Below are 23,396 nucleotides of genomic sequence, written 5' to 3'. Positions count from 1 at the left end.
TAAAGTGTCACTTTATTACATCAAATTTCTTTTTAATAACAGCATTTTCTAAAATTTTATGCTACTTTAATAACTATGATTTAAATTCATTATAATACGTATATAACATTTTTTGTCTTGTTTTGAAATGTATTTATTTTAAGCATAGTTTCAATTAGATGCAAAAAAAAACATTTATTGTTTTGAAATTAGTTATATTGAACCTCAATCGCGCTTCGTTATATAATTTTTAAATCATCATACGATTAAGATGTAAGTCATTGTAATCTATACTTACAATACCGCGTGAACACTCAGGAAAAATATCTATATTATTTATTTTATAATTTATATACATAAATGACTAAAATCAAACTCCAACTATTAACTAAGCTAGTAACTAAATAATCTGTTAAATGTCAATTTTAATGTTCATTATTCTTATTTATGAAAATATTCAGAAGTTGAATAACATTCCATTAAAAGCTTGTTTTGAAAATTTATTTTTTTAAAAATTCTTTTCCTATTGGAAAAGAAATACATTATATTCATTGATTTTCCAGTGATTTTTCTATTTAATTATGAATTTCAATACTTCAAAAGTGACACCTTTAATTCTATATAGTGTAGGAATATAATTTATGAATTTTAATATTCTTCTATGACTGTGTAACAAAATAATCGATAAAAAGTTTATTAAATTAGTTTTAATAGACTTTTCATTTCGTTATCTTTAATATTCTGAAGAAAAAAACATAATTCTGGCAATAATATACTGTAAAAAAAATTTTTTTTGTAATTTTTCCGTTAATATGATAGTGTCTTACCTGAAATTCTTGCCTTTGAAATATAGTTCTTATTACTACACATTTACATAAAATAAAAAACTGAAAAATAAATTTTCCCGAATAAAAGGGTCCTGTACCATGCTCTAAGATATCATAATAAAATTACCACATTTTATTACAAATTATAAAACCATATTTTATTGTATATTTTACCAAAATTATTACCCAAGCGTGTGTTTAAAATTACCGAGCTTTATGGTGTTCTCACAAACCCAAAAACACGGAAAAATTTTCCATGTTCTGGGAGTTTATACCAAGCTTTTTTCTCAGCGTTTAATTGTTTTTATTTTCTTCAAAGCTTTTCTGCATATTTCAAATTATTTGCAATATTTTTTTGTTGCATAATGCATATCATAAAAATGCATTTCACATTGTCTTTCTCAGCAAAAATTTTTAGGAATGAAATTTTTTGTGTATATTTATGAAACCTTCTGAAAGTAAAATAATTATTTTGACATATAACGCTTTTCTTATCCTAACTTATATTTCAAATTATTGATTACGACTCTTTTTTTATACATTGCTTTGCACATATTATAAAATTTATGCCAAATTATTGATCACGATTCTTTATTTTTTATACTGCTTTGTGCATATTATAAAAATGTATTTCACATTGATTTTCTCTGCAATAATTGTTAGAAATGAAGAATTTTTTGTCGAAAATAAAATAATTATTTTAACTTATAAAGCTCTTCTTATTTTAACTTATGTTTAAAATTATTGATTATGATTCTTTTTTTTAATATTGCTTAGTGCATATTTTAAAAATTCAGTTCACATTGCTTTTTTCAGCAATAATTTGTGAAATAAAGTTTTTGTGTACATTTCTGAAACCTTATTGTGCATTGTTGTAACCCTATTATGTAAATAAAATATTCTAACTTATATTTCCCATTATTGATCACGATTTTTTCTTTATGAATTGCATTGTTCATTAAAAATGCATTTTCTTTTGCATTTTTCAGCAAGTTTCGGAGTGAAGTAAAATAAAAATGCAGCAATTGCCTATTAACTTTTTATTACTACACTGCATTATACTAAGCTTCCAGAGAGCATTAGATAAACCGATACGGTTTTTTTTTTCTTACTTAAGTAGTCTTATCTTCTTTTCAACATAAAAACATTTTATTTTTATTAAAACGCTTTTACGGATAAGAAGGAAAAAAAATTCTACTTTTTTCAACTTTTGTAGAGCACGGACCCTATTTTAAAGGGGTGCTGATTCTTAACCTAATCGGAAAATCTAATTGTATAATGCAATTTAAAAATAAGAAAAAAAATCAGGGTCTTAAATGCTTCATACATAACGTTTTCTTTTCCCTCCTCGTCTAACGTTCTACAAGCTTTTTTTTTTCTTTCTCTTGTCTCCTCTGGGAGAAAGAAAAAGAAAAGCGGGCGAGAAAACATACCATGCGAAACGGAAATGTGTCTCCTAAAAATCTGATTACCTGCGACCAGTCATAAGTGGGGGGAAACAAAGGGGAGTGTGTGTGGGTCACTAAAAACGTCATATTTCATCTTTACACGCTGATAAGTAAATAGTACCCACTTTCTTTTGTTAAACAGACATGGAATTTCATAAATTATGCTCCTTGCTTTTCTTACTTTGTTCAATCTAATACATACACGCGCATATATATATATATATATATATATATGCGCGTGTATGTATTAGATTGAACAAGGTATATATATATATATATATATATATATATATATATATATATATATATATATATATATATATTTGTAGCTATTCTTTAAACTCGTTGGCAATGGACCAGTCATATAGTTTTGACAACATTATAATTAGTTTACAGCAGTAAATTAATTTTGATTCAAGATTATAATCGAATAATATTAATAAAAATATAACAAAATAACAATAATTAAGTGCCAAGAATATATTTTACAACGCTTTGTTATATATAATTAGATTCTTTTAATTCTGATTTAACAGAAGTTTTTTAAACAATACTTCGTTGTTTTTTTGTTTCCGTTTTTTTCATTGAAAAGTACAAAGTTTACAAGACATAATTTTTTTGATTATTTTTAATTCAAAACTGTAAATCAAAAGCTGTATTGAAAAACTGCAAATCAAAACTCTGTAATTCAAAAATTCAACAATAAAAATTAAATAAACTGTTATGAATAATCAGATGAGAGATTTGATTGGATTGTCGTGTTCTGACATGGAGAAGTGAAAGAATCTCTAGACATTGAGAAATTCGATATTATTAAGAATTCTTAACTTCCAAAGAAGATATTATTGAGAATTCTTAACTTCCTAAGAAGATATTATTAAGAATTCTTAACTTCCAAAAGTTTCCATTAACGAGACACTGGGCCACATTTTTCAGTTAACTCCCAGATTTTAAGGATCAAGAATCCGAGTTTAATTCTGGAAGGTAAATTCTGTGTCCCAGTACCGAATTTAAGTTCTTGGTAGCGCTAATTGGTTAGAATATCAAAGGTAAGTGCTTCAAACTAAGAAAATCTCACCTCGGTAAAAGTTATTCAGGTGGAAGTATAATTTTATTTTATTTATTATTATGATCATTTGTGCATTCTACATAGTTTAGCAAGCACAGCTTCATTGAAAAAAAAAATTAGATTTCAGCATTCTTTATAAATATAAGTGAAAACTCTATAAAATAAAACTCATTTGTTAAAAATGTTCATTTTACTCCCGAATTATTTTTTTACTTTAGTAAATATATACTTTTATACATTAATTATATTAAATATTTAGTTGATTGGTTATTTTTCGTTACTTTTTAACTATTATAGCATATTTTTGTATAAATATTTTACCTATTTTTGTATAAATATTATCAGAAATTAGTTACCATAACTTTTTTTTGTATTTTTTTAATGTATCACACCATAATACAATTAATTCTTTTTTTTCCAGGTATGTAACAATTTGAAGTAAAAATCTTCGGTCGTTTTGGTAATGTATTTATCTTTCATTAATAAATACCCTGTAAAAAATGGAGAATAAAATTCATGCAATTTTCTTCATTAATGACAAAACCGTTTCCTAGGAAATGCTTCAATGCAAATATTTTTTTAAAAAATAAGGAAATTGCTATTGTAATTCGCTTGAGGATACGAATTTTATCAAAATCATTAGGTTTAATTAAAGCAACGTTTCAACTAGCTCATTTGAGTAAGAAAAACAACATAAAAATAAGAAAAAGTATGAATACTCAGTTTCTGCCAAGAATCAAACCTTCAGAAGCTTTTTTACATACGAGCGCACTTTCCCCTATATCATCCCACCATACGGCAAAAATACTTTTATAAATTAGATAAAATATTGTTAAATTACTTTCAGAATGCACTTTGATGGCAATCACGTCAAAAAGAACTTTTGACTTTTCTATTTTCAATAAAAATTACGTGATATTCTAAGGAATACGTAATTGCAATCACGTAAATACACTCAAGGATTTTCAAGTTCTTGAATATCAAATTAATGATTTTCACTTCTGAGTGTATGTCTTGTAGTTTTCACCTCACGATTCTTATAAAATATCGCAGTTTTTTTTTCTGTAGTTCCATATTTTGAATTTAACTTCTGTTTTAAAGTATGCCAATATTTGTAAATGAGCCTGGATCTGGTGCAAATAAAGTTTTATTCTATTATTAAAATATTACCCAAAAATGAATGTTTATGTTAAATCCTTAATACGTGGAATGTTAAGGGATAAAAATAATAAACAACAATTATAAAAATTTAAATATGTAGGTAGATTTTTTCTTATTAGTGTTTTAGTAAATTCAATACTTTATTCTAACTTTTTTTAGACTAGGCAAGCTCTTATTACAGTTAGTGCATAAAAATTTCGCATTAATTTATAGCAAGAATTAATTATTTATCTGAATAACGTTTACTTTAAGCCAATTCATTCAGAGAAAGAGAGCAAGCATTTATATATTAAAATTATTCCTTTGCGATGTAATTTTTATTATTTTTTTCGAAATGAGATGATTTCTCTAAGCACGTTTATCAAACCTGTGGAAGTTCAAATACTCTAAATTTAAAAACAAATAAATAGACATTGTAATTTATTAAAATAAAGCCAACATTTATGAAATTGAACATTATGAACATTTATAAAATGGGGTATTTATTATACAAATATAATAAATTACGCTTATTGATGGAAAACAAGCATTATAGAAATAAGTTTGATGCATAAATCATTGTCATTCTGGGTGTGTCACTACAGAAAGAGAGTTTATTTTTACAACGCCTTTATTTATGTAGGAAAATCAAACGTAATTTATGAAATTTTATATTTTATAGCAGATATGTTCAAGAAATTGAATTTTGAATTTCTGTTCATCTGAGCATCTCTTTTAACTTATGAAGCTAATTTATCTATTTCAGAATTCATTTATCAGTTAATTTATCTATTTCAATATTTGTCTAATTTGGCAAAAACAGTCTATATCGGATATCACATGAGAGAAACTCATAATAGTAATAATGAAGTCATATAACGTACTCTCTTATGTTAGTTTTAGAAAACTCTGCTTCCTGTAGTTTGCAAAATAATCGATTATTAGATTGACTGACATAAGAAAATCATAAGTCAATTTATCATATCAAGGAGAATACGGCTAGTAATGTAGCATATAGTGAAAAACGGATGTAAAAACATTTTCAAAATCTTCGTTTCTGAAGGGGAGAAAAACCTTTACTGGGAAATGCATTAGGACTTTTCATTAAATCGAGAAAATTATTATCTTCACTTATTTAAAAATATGAATTCCGTCAGAAAATTCTATAGCGAAAGCATACTTCGATCGGTTTATTACTACTTAATTATATTACTAAATAATCAATTGAATAACGCAAAATGACAGTGGGAAAATTTTTTTGTTTTGTTTTCTGTTGCAGGCGATTTTTTAATAGATGTTTCTGAAGGGGAAAAAGACCTTAACTGGGAAATGGAATCAGACCTTTCATTAAATCGAGAAAATTATTATCTTCAATTATTTAAGAATATGAATTTCGTCAAAAAATTCTATTACGAAAGCATACTTCGATCTGTTTATTACTAATTAATTATATTACTAAATAATCAATTGAATAACGCAAAATTACAGTGGGAAAAATGTGTTTTGTTTTCTGCTGCAGGAGATTTTTTAATAGATATATTAAATACCTCCGTATCGCTGTTTCTCCCTCTAAGCTACAGTTTTTTTCTTAAAGTGAGATTTTTAGTTTAATTTTTGTCAACCCTGAATAACTTTTGGTCTCATGATCGGATTTTCACTTTCTAGAACACAATCTACATTGTTTTAGGAGGTAAACTTAAATATGCTAATTCATTAAAGCAGACGATATTTTAAGTTACGACATCAGACACAAAAACGTGCTTTCTCTGAGTAAACAGACCATTTTTTTTCAACAGATTCGGATTTCTGACCTCTGAGATAAAAGGAATAGCAGCAATCAGCAAATATGGTCCAAATAAATTGGCAGAACAGCGGAGTATTTCATTATATCCCGAGAACTTTTTAAGTGAATTGAAAAATTTTGCACACAATTATAAGACTCTTTATCCAACGATAATTCCATGCAAAATATAACTTTTAGTGAGTATTATTTTTTATTATTTTATTTAATAATAGTCGAAAGACTTTTGAATAGTGAGATATACAAATTTTCACATCATTTTAAAGATTGTAATTTTAAATGGCAAAATACAAAATTTCAGTGAGATCGGTCAAATAAATTCTGAAAAATTGAATTTTGAAAAAGTCATATGCTTAAACTATTCGACCGATTTTGCGAACATATTGTATTTTGCCATTTAAAATTGTATTTTTAAAATGATGTAAAAAACTACATTTTTTGCAATTCAAAAGCTTTTTGACTATTACTAAATAAAATAGTAAAAAATAATAAATACTCGCTTAAAGTTATTTTTTGCATCGAATTTTCTTTGGCTAACTGAATTTTATAATTGCGTGAAAAAAAGTTTCAATTCGCTTACATATTTCTAGATATATGGTGAAATACGCAAATAGTAAAATTAACATTAAGAGGTCCAAACTATTGGGACCATATTTCCCAGATTACAGCTCCCCCCAATACTTTAGGGGTCCGTAATCCGTCGAAAAAAATGTATGTTTTCTTAGCAAAATCATATTTTTATGTCTTAATTTGCAACTTAAAATATAGTCTGCTCTAATTCATTAGCATATTTGAGGTCATCCCCTCGAACCATTGAGATTGAGTCCTAGGACGTGAGGATCCGATCATCAGATCAAAAATTATTCGAAGTGGTCCGTTTTTTATTTTGCACACTGCAAAATTTGAAAACGTTATATATAACAGGAGGTAGCATAACTGTTGCGACAAACTTCTAGGGCAAATACAGGTCATCCTCAGGATTAAAACAGCAGGGGAACCCATTCCCAAAATAGTCGTCATACGCCATTACGGGTGTTTCCTTATTATGCACTGTTTCATCGTGAGCTTCTGAACAAGTCATAATGAGAAAGGGCCTTCAAAAGTGTTTCCGGTTATGGATTCCTTTTCAATTTTAATCCTGATAATATGCCCTAACTCTCGCCACATTTAATTGACCCATCATTATTTACAACGCTTTTAAACTTGTACATTTCAACAAAAAATAGAATAAAAATATCATTAAAAAATCTGAAGCTTTAGAATCGAAACTAATTTCCGATTTTAAATCCCTGCCCTCGAATCAGCCAAAATGAAGTATTTGTATCAATGCAACCAAAGATTTGTTCCTCAGAGTTATTACACAATTACTCTAGATTAACATAGTTAATTAGAAGTTGAAACATAAAATAAAATGGAATACGGGTGAATAAGCTCTCGATCACCACTGATTACCCGAGAAACCTGCTTCATAAGCGAATACATTAACTTCTACAGGATCCCGCCTAACAGTGACCAACTGTTTTAAATATCAGATTTAAAAAAATTTGAAAATTTTCAGGTATACATTGAGATGATACACGAGTGAGAAAGTAGGTTCGCCAAAATATTGATAACTTGCGCTTCGCAAAAATAACGTGAGTTCATGCCCAAACATTTTTTTCATTCATTCAAATCATTCAAAAATAATGAAAAAGAGCTCAAGGGGTGCTAAATCATCAAAAATGAGAGCTTTATTGCTATTAAGATGGTTGAGTAGCATGCTTAGTAAAATGCATTGTATCCAAAATGTTTCAATGTTATCAACGAAACTTAATATGCTTAACCTTGTTTATGTTTATTATATCTAAGATTTAATGGGTCATGAAATTAAAAATAATCATTTATGTGTGTATGTTTTTAACAATTTTGGCAATAACTAACCAAAGGCATTTTTTTTCAAAAAATGCTTGCAGTACTATTAACATAAGACTGATTTTCAAGATATATAAATCTAAATGAGAAATTAATAATTTCACTAAGTTTAGTTTACTTTTTTTCCACTGCTGTCCAATAAGAGTATATCAGCAAGACTTTAAGCCCTAAACATTAGCTCATGTGAATAGCTCATGTTTGAAATGAACTCATAAAACAAGGGAACTGCTAAGTTTTGCATTACACTTTTTGAATAAACCTAACCCACATTTGCGTTGTATGGAGTACAACTTTCATTATTGATCCTTATTCCAAAAAAAGACTCACTGTAACTCAAAGGGTTTCTCAAAATTGAGCAAAAATTTGAAACAGCAAATATTTTTTACAGTGTTGTTGTTCCATATGATTTTGAGATGTTTTTCTCAAAAACTATTGAATTTACTTTTAAAAAAATTCGTTCTTGTTGTGGTGCATAGACATAAGTTTTTCTTTCTTTCCTTCGTTATCCTATATTTTATTTATTTTTATTATTACCCTTACTTTTATTTATTGTTTTTTTAATTTTCACGCATCGATTTTTTATTCACTTTGAAAATCAATTTTCAGGAAAAAATCCTTAAATTTTATATTTCAAAATTCCAATTTTCCACTTTTTTTTTAATAAAAAAAAATACACTCTTTGTTTCAATATCATAAGAGAGCAGAATTTAAAACAAAGAGTTTTTTCTTAAGAAAATAATTATTTTATTTCTGGAATTTTGCAAAAGAAGAAACTAAATTGAAGTTGACCATTTATAAATACGAATTCCGCCAAACGAAAAAATTTCGGATTAAACTAAATCGTGATAAGAAAAAAAAAAGAAAACTGTTGATTTTTTTCATAAAAATACAAAAGAGATATACGGGTATGGGTTTAATCGAGCATGGGATCATAATTAAAAATCGATGGCCGCCATATTGAAGCAGCTGGCTATACGATCAATGCGAAGTGAAGAAGCAGGACACTGACCTAAGGGACTGCTTCTCTAGAGTCCTTCAAGCCCCTAACACATTTACACCCTCCCACACTTTTTTCAAATGCTATACACAACTTCTAAATCCAAATATAAAGCTTTTAGAAGTTGGGCAGAGGGGAGATTTTTTTTTTTTTTTAGAAAAAAGCTGTTCGATTGAGAAGTTGTTAGAATAGCACCTTACCAATTTCCTTCAACAGCTGTGAATTGCGCCAAAAAAGCGTTCATTGTAAGCGAAATCATATTGAGGAATTCCTAAAATATCGTGATGATTCCTCCACATCTAGTTTTGTTTGTTTTATTTGCTTTTCATCTCAGTTTTTTTTTCTTTCATTTTTTTATGGAATTTATTGATCGCAGCGTTCTTTTGGAGTATGTTGTAACAGAAAGTCTGTTGCTTTTTGGTAGGAAACTTGAAATTACAACAATTTTACTTACGTCAAACTTATGTTGCACATAATTTGTATAGTTTTTTAAAGTAATTTTATTTGCATAGTTTTTTAATGCGTGTTTGATAACGCTTCGTTTTATTTCTAAATGAAGAGTCAAATGAATAATGTATGAAACAAAATTGTAATAATTAAATATTATTTTTTCTATATACAAATAGAAGTAATTACAGGCTATGATCTTTGAAAACACAAAACACACGCTAAAAAAATTTTTTTACTGGTGAAATGCTTTTTTTACAAGTTAATCCTTTAGAAAACTACAGTTCAATGGCGAAGTTGTTTGAATAGCTTTTTATCTATTCACCAGCTGCTAATTGCATCAAAAACTGCTCTTTGTTATCGAAATCATATTGATGAATTCCTCAAATATATAGTGATCTAATCTCTATATATTTGATATACTCTAAATCTTGTTTTGTTCGTTTTATTTGCTTTTCAAATTATCATTTTTTGTAAGGAATTCATTGATCGCAGTATTCTTTTCGTTTAAATTGCTACAAGAAGTCTAATTTTTGTTTGGTAGGTCACTTAAAATTACTACGAATTTACTTATATCAAACTTATGCTGTATAAATTTCCCAATTATACAGTTTTTAATGCATGTTCCATAACTCTTATTTTAATTTTTAAGGGAAAAATCAAATGAATGATTTGTGCAACAAACTTTTAAAAAATAAATATTAAATAAATTTTTTATGTAAGTAGTAGTGCAATAAATATTATTGAATGCAAACTATGATTTGTGAACACAGGAAACACTTTTTACTTAATATATTTTTTCGCTGATGCAATTTTTAAAAACATATTTCTAACGAAATGGTCTTTCTAACTTGGACCTCTTTTAGAAAAACACAGTTCAATTGCGAAGTTATTGGAATTGCACTTCACCAATTTCTTTCGCTTACTGAGAATTGCGTTAAAAAACGTTTATTGTAAGAAAAAATTCACTGATGATTTTTGTTATGATTGATTTCATTGTTATGATTTCCTCACTTCTAGTTTTATTAGTTGCATACTCTCTGCATTATTAGTTGCATTTACATCATTGACCTTTTTTTTATTTTTGAGGAAATATTGATCGTAATATTCTTGCCACCTATGTTATTACAGGAAGTTCTTTTCTTTTTGGTAGATATCTGGAAATTACAATAACTTCATTTGTGTTACACTTCTTTTGTGTCAGTTACAAAAATGTTTAAATTTACTATTGAATTCTTGGGTTCTTTTGCCATAAATTATAAAACAATTGTCAAAGATAATTTGTTATAATTCAAAAAATTTTATAAGTTTTAGAAAATCAAGAAATGCGTAAAATTAAAAAGAATAATTAATAAATTTAATAAATTTAAAGAATAAATTGATTGATAGAATATGGAATTTGACGAAATAAAAACATTCTCAAAATATTTTGAATTATCATTATATTAAATAATTACATATATTAAAAATAATTATTAGAAACTATTTCGGAATGAAATATTTTATAGTAAGCTTAAAATGGATGCAAGCATTTTATTACATTATTAGAAGCATTCTAAATAATATAAAATACAAGCTTTTTGGATATTGAAAACACGAAACGAATTCTTCTCTTTACATTACATTACTGATTTAATTTTTTCATAGAAATTTCTAATGAAATGAAATAAAAGTATGATAATTATCATACAATACAAGCTACACGTTTTTTCAAAAACGTGAAAAATTTTACACTACACATTTTTGCACTAATACAATTTTTTTAAATAAATTTCAAACAAAATATCTTTTGATATAATTGTTTCTTTTATTCATTTTTTTTTATTTTACAGCACTACTCGTTATAATTATAAAATAAATTCTGATTTATGATTGCGAGAAAATTTAACCATTTCAGTTTTTCGAGAAAAGTTAATTAGCTAGTTTTTTTTTTTTTATAAAAAAAAAAGAATGATGAGGCAAAAGTATAACATTTAGAAAATTTCATAATTATTTGTTGAAAACTCAAAAAGATAATACATTTTAAATTTTCAAAAGTAAAGGAACTTCCTTTTCAGACTTCAGAGTGCAAAAAACAAAATGCTATTCAATTTTTTTCTTAAACGAAACATCTTCTAATACTTCGCACATAATTTTCTTACACTGACTCTTATTTTTCCTTTAAAAATTATATATTTAAAATACAAATTTGAGCTTTTTTATTATTTTATTCATTACTAATCATGGCCGTCCTCCCCTTACTCGGCCTATAATTAAGGGTAAAAGCCCTAGGAGGGGTGAAGAGGAAAGAAAGATGACACTTGTCAACCCCAAGTGTTAAACAATAGAGAAAAGCTTTAAAAACAACGCTTTATGTAATATGTTTGGCACACCCCTTTTGAATTATTTGGCAAGCTTGTCATTTTAAAGGTAAATACGGTACGACATATATCTTTTTGGATTTTATCCCATGTCTTATAGAATATATTTTATGACACGCGTAAACAACGAATGATTTTGTTGGACGAAATTTATAACTACAACAAAAAAATTTATTTACAGATTTTATATCTCATATAAAATGATTTTTATGAGGTAAAATTTCAAAAAAACTCATCATTTTACCTTTAACTATGGTATGACCGGGTGTAAGTGGCTTTATATCACTCGTTTTCTTGATTTTTAGAAATTAAAAAAAAATTCTGCACCTAGGATTTTTTTAAATTAAAATACGACTAATTTATTACAATAAAAGCAAATACTTGCTTTACCTAAGCAGAATAAGTAAATCTCAATGTGTGGCTAATTGTCATAATTTTTTTTTTCTTGGGGTACACTGTAAGAAACTCCCGATCAAGTTACGGTGAAAAGTATTATATCCGCAAAATCCATTTTACTGTAAAATCTATTTTACTTAAAAATCCATTTTAAAATACCATAAAATTCATTTTTAACGTAAAATTTGAAACAATAACAGTATCCGAAAAATTAAAATAAATTTGAAACGTTAATTTTTAAGGTAATATTTATTTAACTACAATGATTTTACAATGAATATTACTGTTTAAAATTACGATATATCAGTTTTTTTGTTCTGTAAAATATAACTGTAAAAAATGCTGGCACCCCGAGTGCCGGTATTTTTTACCGTAATTCGATCCTTTACAATGCATTTGATATTGGTTATTTTTTTTTAAATGCAGCTTTAATATAAAAAATTTCCATGCATTGATTTGAAACTACTATTGTTAGTATTCCTGTTTTGTATAGGACAAAATCAAGAAATTTTACTATTGGCTAATGACCTACCAACAGTGGCCATTTCTTAAAAACATAAGATTTTAAGCGATTAGAAAAACTATTAATATTAATAAAGTAAGACATTTCTTTTGAAACATTTCTCAATATATAATTGACATTTCAAGGTTCATTTGTAAAAACAAGAGAAATTTTAAGAATCCAGCATGAAATAAATTTTCTGAATTCTATTATATTCTCATAATAATTCCATGTTTATTAAAATAATAATTATAATAAAAGGTGCATTTTCGACGAAAACAAATTATGACTGGCCAACAATTTTATAAAGTCACCATGCAACCGGTGGCCACCGTTAATTTGCCCTATACTATTTAGTGTTGATTAAATTATACTGGAAACAGTAAAAACTTCTAAACAAAATAATTCTAAAATTAAAAATAGTATGTATTTTTCTTGCATTTTATTATCTATTGTTTGCTTTATATATTTTATTTTATATATTTCACTTAATACGTTCTATTTTGGTTTCACACAATATTGTATTGATATGCACACTATTGTATTGATATTCGCACACTTAGCATTCTATTGATATATTTTGGATATATTAATACAATATTAGAAAGCACTCTTTTTTGAGGATATCATCGTGTGAGCTGATGACGAGATTAGATATTTTCTTTTATTTCGTTTTGTAGCTTTTTAATTTCTTTTTAAAATTGTTCAAAATTTTTAAATATTTTTTAAAAATATTTTATTTGAATAATTTTTATTCTTCTCTTTTCATAAATATTTATAGTTTTTCCTTGCTTTCTCTATATTTTTAACGCATTTTATGAATTCTATACACTTGCAGCCTTATGTGTAGTAAATAAAATATATTATTTTTCTTAATTTTCTTCGTTTAACCCTCTTTTTCTTTTATCCTTTTTATCTTTAGAGTGTTATAATTATATATATATATATATATATATATATATATATATATATATATATATATATATATATATATATATATATATATATATATATATATATATATATATATATATATATATATATATATATATATATATATATATATATATATATATATATATATATATATATATATATATATAATTTGAATGCTTATCTGAGTTTGGTTTTGGTATGTAGATGTCGTCAGAAAATTATCGAAAACATCTTTTCTCTACATACAGCATACATTATGCATCAAAAAGTTTGGATTTTCTGCATTTTTCATGCTTTCTTTATGCTACCACATCTTTCTTCAAAGAAAACAAAAAAATGTACTTTTATTTTTTTCTGATAGTTTCCTTTCTTTTCATATTTTTTCTTGTTGATGATCTTCGGTTGCTGGGGCAACCACGCTGCGCATGCGCTTTAATATCGCTAATCAATAATATCGAAACGTTCTTTCTGAATATGATATTTACTTTGCTTTTGCACTTTTTTGCGTCTACTTTATAAGCTTCAAGACCTTATTATTTGAATAAATAAAGGAATTGAAATTCGTAAATAGTTACAGAATGCTTAGACCGGTAAAATCTTATCGACTGAGTAATCATCGATTCCGTTCGAAAAGCGAACTCAATTTCGTGCGAGGCAATCGCAATTATTTCAAAACTTTCTCTTCCGAAAAAATAAAAGTAACTTTACTCCCAAAAAAAGAAAAAAATAAGTACGACGACAGCAAACTGCAATAAGTTTACATTTTCATTCTTGCTTGTTGATGTTATCAGTTTGTTATTCGTTTAATTTTCTTCTGATTTATTGTTGGTTAATTACAGTTAATTAATTATCCTTTTTTATTTAATTTCCTCAGAAAATTTAAATAGATTTTTTTTAATTCTTTTATTAAAAAAGAGTTTTTTTTTTTTGAAAAAGAATATTTTTCTTCTTTAAAACAGCACGAAAATTTCAAAAAAATATCATCGACTTTTCTTCTTTTATTTATTGTTTCCTTGTTTATTACATCTTTATAAATTAAAGCGTTACATTTTTATACTATAAGAATTTATAAAGTTTTTTTTTTTAAATCTTTTAAGGCTTAGTTATAAAAAATAATAAATGACACTATGACGCTGATTATCATTTTCTTTTATGTTTTTAATAAAGAGTCATTTTTAATTAGGACTCTATAACATTATTTGTCTATTCACTTTATTTTTTCGTTTATTTCATTAATTTCAAATCATTTCAGTGTTATAAAAACATATATTTAAATTGAAATTAATGAACCTCTTCTAGATAACTAAATTTATAATAATACAAAATGAATTAAAATTTATAGTTTAGTTCAGTTTGCAGTTTTTTATTCGATGATAAAAAGTATCAATTTTGACTTGATTGTTATTTTAAGTATATTATAATAAATGTTTTTTTTTTCAGAAAAGGAAAATAAATAATGACATTAAAATGAAATAGTTATAGATGATATATCTAATGATAGAGGAAACTGGTTAGAAATTTCAGATAACATTGTTCTTGTTTTGTTTATTTTTTATAACCTCACCAATTATATTCATTACTATTACATAAAAATTATTATTATGTCAAAAAAAGAAGATCAGCCGAACAAATGGAATTTTGCTTGGGAAAATACTTTGTACCTAGGGACGACAGTAAAAACGAATTTATTTTATATTTGATAAAAAGAAAATTTAAACAATAAAAGCATCCTTTTATTTCTTTTTCTTCAGTTTAATATAAAAATATGTTTTTAAAAAAAATCGGAAAAAACAAACATCACATAAAGCGAAGCTATATTGAGTGTAGACTAAAAAAAATTTAGAAACTAGTTTTGATTCGACAAAAATGTTTCTGAAATTTTCAGAGAACTTCATTTAATATATTTGATGGAACTAACCCGCATTTGCGTTGCATGGAGAGGAAAACCACGAAAATCTCCCTCGATCAGTCTGACGGCAAGGGGACTCCAAACCATGACACGTCTACCACTGAGGATATTTTGCACCAGCACTGTGGTCAATGCAAGCTGGATGCGGAATTCGTATCAACCAGCCATCGCTGGGATTCGAACTCGGTTCTCCGCATTGAAGGGCAAACGCTCTATCCCCTGAGTCATCATGGCTCAAATCACTAGTATATAAGACATATTAACTCGATTCAGGACATGTTAACTCGATTCAGGAGTTGCATTTAGATAGAGGATTGTTGACATTGTCGGTGGCCCAGCATAGGTGACTCGTGGACGTGATCTGAACACGCCTACTTTTACCAGCATTCCTACGTTGACTGAAACGCCCATTTCGATTTATTTATACTTAGTTCAATGGATCGTTCACAGTGAACAGTTGACTTGCTATTTTTGACTGCGGTATTGTCCTCACGCTGTTGCTACCCAGTCTCAATCACACACAACGGGGGCCTATACCTGATCGACTTCTAATAGAAGGCAGAAGTGACCACTCCCACAACCATGATCCTAATCCAGTTCTCACGACCAGCACTCAAAGCCCAGTGATCTTAATACGGCTCTCCCGGTCTCACACAAAACAGCAATGAACTAACTTGTGGTATCAGTTCATCGAATTCTACCACAGATAAAGTTCTTGTGGTCAAGTAATGTAGCGTAACTATATGTTAATAAGTTGAGTAATGTAACGTAACTATATGTTAGTAAGTTAAGTAATGTAACGTAACTATATATATATGGTATAAAGTGGTATATTGGAGTGGATTGATATTCATTCTCAAAAGAACGTGACTTTATGCTTTAATAACTTCAATGCTAAATTAAAATTTAAATAATGTATGCCGTATTGTTCATCTTCAGACTGGAGAGTACATCTTTTCAAAAAATTATAATTTTACTGCTTATAGTTTTCGCTAATTGTATTAATTAATAAATTATTGATTATATTGATAAAATTAATAAAGTATTGATCATTAATGTATTAAATACAGAGCATTGTTGAGAACAACGAAGTTTTTTTTATCAAAATTATTATGTATTACCGTCAAGTCCTTGCCGTACAATTTTTACTTTAAAAAAATATCACTCTCGCGGTTGCTTTTACAATAAAATTTTAACTTTTATAATAATTATTTTCTAATGAACAGTAATTACCTGAAACGTTTTAAATTAAAATAAGCATGATATGGGGAATACAAATAAATGAGCTAACTTTGTTTGATTATTATAATTTATATAATAATATATACAAATAAATAATTATTTATATGATTAAATTTAATATCATCAAGGTTTTATCAAATATAATCGATTCCCCCCCCCCTTTAGTTTTATTTATCGACCGTAGTTGACGTCTTGACGAATCTCTTCAAAATTTGAGGGGTGGTTAAGGGTTATTTTACCGAATTGCTGATTAAACATTCACATGCCCTGTTGGGCGAGTAAAGATAGAGATCATAGGCCCATTTCTACATGTTCAGCCATGTCAAACAATAAAATTTTCGAAACTTAATAATAAATAATAAACTCTAATAGCAGAGCCGTGGTGGCTCTGCTATTAGAGTTATTAGAGTTAGAGAACCCGGGTCATCTCCCAATGAGATGACCCGGGTTCGAATCCCATCAATGTCTGGTCGATTCGAATTCCGGACCAGGCTCATAATGACCACAGGGCCGACGCAAAATATTCTCAGTGGTGAACGGATCATGTGGGCGAATCTCCTGCGTGAGGCTAACAATGGATGGTTTTCGTGGTTTCCATGGAAGGCAAATGCGGGTTAGTTCCATCAAAAAGTCCTCCATGAAGGAGAATTTCTCCTAATACCCAGATCCAAGATACGTGATCCAAGATTTCCCTTGTCTTCTGTATTGGGTTCAAAATCACAAGTTACAGAGTTGAACGTTGGTAATTGTAAACTCAAATATTGGGTCAGATCTTCAACGACGCTCATAAAATACAAAATCTCTAATAGCAATAATAAAAGTTATGAGTATTTCGTAAAAAATTACCCAATAAATTGTTTAAATACCTTATGTTTTGGTTTTATAAACCAAACTTGTGGAGTTTTTACCAGAAATGTCATTTCAGTACTATAAATTTTATTATTTTTCTCCGGATACAGCAAAAATAAAATGATGAAAAAAAAACATCATTCAAGATCAAGTGACAAAACAAATGAATGGCAAAATTACGAATAAAATTCCATAAATGTCCGTCAAAAAATTGGTAACTGACTATAGTCTGAGTCAAAAATCTTTATTTCTTATTGCATGCTTTTCGTCCTCTTCTCCTTTTCCTTTTCTTCCCCAAAGAAATCAGAGCATATCGGTTGAAAAAAGGAACAGATTTCGAACGACTTTGTTTACACCCATATGAGACCTAAGTTTTGTCCTCAAGTGTTCAAGATCCCTATTTAACATTAAACAAAGGGTATCCTGCAACAATTACTTAATATATTGTAACATAGAAAATAGCTGGGTGATCTATTATATATTTAATTTAGGTTATTTCCCACCCGAATAATTTGCCTCAAGCTATATTCATTCTCGGTTCTAACATTTCTAATCATTGCGCTAATGAAATGCAGAAATATGATCGCAGCCAAGTGGCACGCTAAGTATTAGCTTAAATTAGCTTCGTGAAAGCATCTTTTTTGTGCTTTGTAGATGCAAATGTGGGCGTTTTGTGTCTTTGTTTTGATGAAAGAATGAAATTAATTCTTAAATAGCCAATAAAGTTCTGCTAGAGGAGAACGTTTCCTGCTTTTTAGTAATGAAAATGCTTTCTTGCGTAAATTTAATAATTCTGAAAGGAAAATTCCGGAAATTGTTTTCCAGGATTAGTGAATTATTTAAAACTGTGTGGTGTTGGAGTAGTGTGCAAACTCTAAGAAATTATTTATTTAAAATACTCTAGTATTCGAAAGATTGAAAATACGAAACAAATGAAAAATTATTGACAGGTTAAAATCCTCTCTCTTTCATTTAAACTTAGTTCGCAAACGTAATAAAAAAAAAGTATATTTCCTTAGTTCAAGAATAAAAAAGAGCAAACGACTCAAAGTTACTTAACGGATTCAAAATACTTTTTACCGGTACATTGTAAAAAAAAAAATACCGAAACATTTGTGAATATATGGGGCAGCTACGGTGCATGTAGTTTTCAAAAATGTTTCTGAATATTTCGGAACCTCTTTCTGTAATATTCAGAAACATTTCGCAGTACTTCACAAATATTTAGAACCATTTCTTATAGTTCCGATTTTTTTTTTACTTTTATTAATATTTTGAAGCCTTTCTTATTATTTCAGAAATCTCTTGTGTGACTAGGCCAAGGTTTTAGCTAGTTTTCGGGAGGAGTTAGCGTATTCTTCTTTTCAAACAATTTAACAATATCTACTTTATCTTGGAAAAGAGGCAGTTCTATATGCATGCTAAAATTACTAAAGAAATTTTGAAAGTTAGAGATATTTTATTTTTTTCGAAAAAAATACTGGAATGAAATGTCTTAAGTACCCGTTTTTGATCTTTTCCGTCTTTCTAGATAAGGTCTTTCAGCCATGGACTAGGCTACTAATAATGTCAACTGTCATCTATCAGAAGGTACGTCCAGAAATAATTGAGTTAATATGTCTTATATACTAGCGAATTGGAATTTAATAGTTGTAGTGGTAGTTACGCTTCACTCAGAAACTAAATCGAAGTCAATGCGATTTAGTTTTCTACTTTTTAGAATAAAAGAATTGTTTTCCAATCGATTGGAAACATGATATTAAATGAAGTTCTCTGAGATTTTCGGAAACGCTTTAGCGGAGTCAACATTAATTTCTGAAATTTTTTACAGAGTGGGGTGTCGGCCCTTTTTACCGTAAAATTCATTTCCACCGAAACATTCAAAAACATTTTATGTACCCTATCAAACAAAAAAAATTGATATACCGTAATTTTAACAGCATTAATTACCGTAAAAACGTTGAATCACTACTTTACTGTAAAAATGGATTTTACGGTAAAATGGACTTAACGGATGATGCACCCAAAATGCCGGTACTTTATACCGTAATTTGATTCGGAATCTGTTACAGTGTAAATAAATAAAAACAACGTTATACATTTAATAACTTTTAAGCTAGTAGTCACATAATATCCCATCGATGAACAATTTGGCTTTTAATTTTTCTTCTTATCGTTTTTTTTTTTCCAAATGATTGACTCTTTTTATCATGTACCAGTATTCAATATCGTAAATCAAAATGCCCTTTTAATAACTTATTTACTCAAAGATAATGCAATACAGAAAGTAATTTTTAATAATAATTGCGTTTATATTATTATTTAGTCTTACAGCTATTACTTAGAGTTTAATTTGGATAGTAAAGCCTAAAACTTTTGCATGATTTTAAAAAATATAATTTAAAATGTTAATGAGACATTTTGCTGATATAAAATCAGTTGAATAATTTCTAAGAACTGTTCAACTAATACAAAATTAAGACTATTTTTTTTTTAGTTTTAGAAACTACTTATCCTATTTAACTCAAGCTTTAAAAATGATTCAAAACGGATAGAAGAAAAATTTATTTCCTCATAATTTGAAATATTTTATTACCATTAAATTAATAAACAATTATTATTCATAATGTTTTCCTTAGAAAAAAATTTATTGTATTAGAAGAATATGTTTTGAGTAACCGAGAGTGAAATAAAAATAAAGATGAAAAACCAGAACAAGAAAAACTATTACGGCTGTGAGTGGAGAATCAGGGGAACATGAATTTCCATGCAGAGTGGAGAGTAGGTGAGAAATAAATGTAGCTAATAAAGGAATCAGCATTCTTATGAATGAAACAAGATTCGAAGGAATCAAGGTGAGTTGATGTGACTAGGGTGGAAATAATTTTAGCATTGTTGAAATTAAATTTATGCCTAAGATTCCAATCCAACAATGTAAAGCAATTGATGATTTATCGTATTCTTGCTAACGTACATATATATCGTGTTTAAGTGGTTTTCTATTTTAGGGAGATTTGTAATGATGTCTTAGGATATCAAAATCCAGCTTAACTGCTAACAAACTTATCTCTTTATTGCTTTATACAGATGCTTTAATTTATGTATGGTATAATTTAGCTAAAATTTGATGTTTGGAAACAGTTTTTAAATGCACCCTTAGCTTCATTTCATAAAATATGATCATTATTTAGCGTTATAATATGATTAAATGAATTCAAATTATTCGAACCATTGTTTCCAAAAATATAATTATTTCAACTAATTCTAGGAAATAGAACCTTTGTTTTACATTAGATTAGCAAAAAGTTTTGTTCTGATTTAGTATACTAAAAGTAACCTATCGGAACACATCAATTACATTGTATTAAAAACCTAATTTTATTTTAAAATGTTAAAAAGAAACGCCTCACTAAATGAAAGCAAATCTGATTTTATTTAGATGGAAAAATGCAAATTTCATTCGGTAAGAAAGTTGAATTCAAAAATTTACTTATCACTTTCTTCAAATAAATGCAATATACTTCTTAACTGCTTAATTGGTGAAGCGCCTATTGATGAGAAAAGTTAAACTGACATGTGTTTTTAACAAACAAATTTTAAAAGTAAAGCTCTCATTTTTATTATTAATTCCACTTAAAATAAAATATGATTTGACCTTATATAAGCTGTGGATTTAGGTCTATATAGTTTAGGGAATACTTTTTAAATCCATTATTAAGCTTCAGAGGATACTAAAAGAAACGTTCTAACTGAATTAATATTTAAAATAAGTATTAAGTTCGCAATTCCATGTCAATTCTAACTAATAACATAAGAATGAAGAAACTTAGTGCAGGCTTACCGCAAATTCGCTTATCACTTTACTGCAGAAAGCAGTAGGTATTTGTTGTTGTGTGAAGAGAGTAAAATGGTGGGTATTGTGTAGATATTATTGTGAAAAACAAATTTTTTTTGTAGTTACTTAACACATTAAATGTTGAGTTAAAAAAATTATAAAAATCAGCATTTGAGTTTTAAAAAAAGCGATTTGTTGAAATAACTATAATTTTTAGAAACATTAAGACATAATTGTATTAATTACTAATTTAAATGCATTTCAATGTGTGCAATAATAAGTAAAATGATTTGTTGAAATTAATCAATAGAAACACCAAATTATAATTTTAATAATTTCAATTTAAACGTGTTTCAATTATTTGCGATAAGAATAAAAAATGAACCATAGAGCACTGTGGTTAAAGCACTAAACTTTCACTGTATACGTCCAAGGTTCTATCCTCGATGGTGACTTGAATCATATCAATCTTGAGATGAAGGAGTACTAATTTATCTGGAAAAAAGGCGGCATGTGCTCAATGCTAACCTCATTGCTACCATTATAACATTGGTTAGAAATTGGGAAGCTTTAACCTTTGAACAACAGTCATATGCCAGAGTTTTTTTTTACTCTTAATAAATATAAATGGCTCAGTTGTTAAGGCACTGAACTGTCATTGTGAGAAACTGGGGTTTGATCCCCAATGGCGGATTAAAGTCAACCCAGCTTCAGATTGATGGTTAACAACTTGTGTGGGAGAAAAAGGCGGCCTGTGCACAATGTTGACCACATTGTCACAATCATGTCGCTGGTCACGAATTTGTGGACCCCTAACCTCTGTAACTTCCTGGCCCTCTCGGGCTGTTGTGGAAATGTTTTACTTTTTTTATGAAAATTAAATAGTATAAATAAGATATAGAATAGTTTAGGTATGTTTATGATATAATTTAAATATATTTCAAAGCGTGTGAATTTGGAAAAATTAAAAATCATAAATGACAAATTCAAATGCGTCTATAAGTCATTAAAACCATTAATTGTTTCAAAAGGAAAAATGTCCTTTGAATAGACCAATTTGTGAAAGATACATAATTTCCAAAAACAAAAAACAATTATAACTTTCTATATAAATAACCCCTAACTATGATTTTTTTAAAAATTTAACTATTACTAAACCAAAGGGCACCTTTAATATAAAAAGAACTTTAAAAAGTCAAATCTTATCTCTGGAACTATCGATCTTCAACTTTTATCCATTGATCAATGCCTGCGTTCCCCAGATGTTACTCTTGTTCTCTTCTATTTCAAAATTCCCTATCGAAACATTTTTCAAATTACTTTCAACTTAGAAATTTCAAATAACTATCTTATATAAACTGTAAAATCGGGATTTCAATGTATAACTGAGCGTTTCTTAACATCTTTCAGTGGATGTTTATGAAAAAAGTATGAGATTTGGGATAGAATATGGTTATTAAAATAAGTCGTGGATGTCAGACTTATATTTCCAAAGAATATATTGGAATAAGATGATAAAAGTAAGAAAATATCTATCCAGTATGAAATGGAAAACTTGTTCTGTCATGTGAATTTTATACTGAAGAGTTGCATTTTCAAAGATTTTTGTTATGAATATGAAACAATTTCAAGTTTTATCTCTAAGAAAACTTTAAGCCAGTTGAAATGCAGAGAAACATGATCAAGGTTTTATTGATGATGTTTGCTTTTAAATCTGATCAATTAACATAATTTACTAAAAGTTTCAA

At 27.6% G+C, this 23,396-nt stretch overlaps 1 protein-coding gene across 1 annotated transcript in view; it reads left to right on the top strand.

Moving 5' to 3' along the window:
- Positions 1 to 23,396, top strand: part of SP2353 (EGF like, fibronectin type III and laminin G domains protein pikachurin) — a 235,192-nt gene that overhangs the window by 52,028 nt on the left and 159,768 nt on the right. The window lies entirely within an intron of this gene.

Source organism: Parasteatoda tepidariorum, chromosome 11, assembly GCF_982258835.1.
Source record: "Parasteatoda tepidariorum strain Cologne lab strain chromosome 11, Ptep-v5.0, whole genome shotgun sequence".
Taxonomy (NCBI): domain Eukaryota; kingdom Metazoa; phylum Arthropoda; class Arachnida; order Araneae; family Theridiidae; genus Parasteatoda; species Parasteatoda tepidariorum.
This window is presented reverse-complemented; position numbering and strand designations above follow the sequence as displayed.